At 54.6% G+C, this 1,112-nt stretch overlaps 1 protein-coding gene across 4 annotated transcripts in view; it reads left to right on the top strand.

The window, feature by feature from the left end:
• The first annotated feature begins 678 nt into the window (after window positions 1–678).
• The window catches only part of POGZ (pogo transposable element with ZNF domain), a 49,684-nt gene continuing 49,250 nt past the window's right edge, over window positions 679–1,112 (top strand). For 3 of the 4 annotated variants that reach the window (XM_004693686.2, XM_012733372.1, XM_012733371.1), the window contains exon 1: window positions 893–988. The gene's annotated coding sequence lies outside the window, so the exon portion shown is untranslated. Of the gene's footprint in view, window positions 989–1,112 lie in introns of all 4 variants that reach the window. The other variant, XM_004693687.1, reaches the window with a different exon arrangement.

The following is a 1,112-nucleotide window of genomic DNA, read 5'->3' as shown; positions in this document are numbered from 1 at the left end:
CATTTCTTTGCGTCAATCTATCTCAGGCTTGGTGCAAAAAGATGGATGTGGAGTCTATGGTTTCTTACCACTGACGAGCTCAGTTGAATCTATTCATGATATTTTCAAGGCAGTTTCTATACATGAAATCACTTTGACAAGCAATAAAGCATGACGTCTCTCTGGAACCCAAAAGGGCTCAGGTGGTCTGTTCAAAGTTCCTAAGACTATTACCATAAGGTTACTTGGCGCAATTTCCCTTGTGGAAGAGTGAGCGTCATTTTGCTGCCTTTGTTCCAGGGACAGTTGTTGGTGCCATTGGGCCTCACCATCTGGCCTGTGGCATGAGGTTCCCTCTTGGTTAAGCTACAAATGTTGAGTGCAAAGTGGGGAGAATCCCAAAATCCCCCAGGCAAGGCCAGGCAAGTGAATTGGGAAACAGTCTTTGGAAATCCCATTTTTCTCATCAAAATGTAGATAATGCTTCTGAAACTAATTGTTCTTTTTTTCATTAAAAAATGTTTTCCTTTATTTATTTATTTGCAGGCCCGTACAAACTTGACTAGAAAAGAGGCCCGGGCAGGGGTTAGGATGAGCCCGTGACGTAGCAAGCACTCTAACCAATCGAAAGGCTACGAAAGGGGGAGGGCGGAAATGACGAGCCGTATCCCTCCGCGGGGCGAGAGGGTCGGTGGGGGGAGTCGGCGTCTCTCTCCCCCGCGCCAGCTCCCGTACACGGAGCCGCATTCCTTGGCCCCCCCACCCCCCTCCCTCGGGGCCCCCCCGCCCCCCTCGGGAAAAAATCCACCCCAAATCACTCGAACCCGAGGGAGGTTTCCTTCCACCCTCGGGGAGACGAGCTTTCAAACGGTTCCCTCTCCTCCGTCTCCCCCCAAGCCCCCGTCCCCTCCCCTGCTCCCACCCCCTTCTCTCGGCGCCGGGTGCAAGGTCCCTTTAAGGCGACGGCGCCTTCCTCGGGTCAGACTACCGGCGGCGACGACCACGGGAGGTGAGTGAGCGAGCGAGCCTTCTCTCTCCCCACCCCCTTCTCCCGGGGGTTCCGTTATCTTTTCGCTCGGCGAGGCGTTCCGAGGCCAGACAATGAGAGGGGGATGGGGCGGTTACGCGAGGGG

Source organism: Condylura cristata, unplaced genomic scaffold, assembly GCF_000260355.1.
Source record: "Condylura cristata isolate star-nosed mole 26May11 unplaced genomic scaffold, ConCri1.0 scaffold00040, whole genome shotgun sequence".
NCBI lineage: Eukaryota > Metazoa > Chordata > Mammalia > Eulipotyphla > Talpidae > Condylura > Condylura cristata.
Note: the sequence above shows the minus strand (reverse complement) of the source record. Positions and strands in the feature narration are given on the sequence as shown.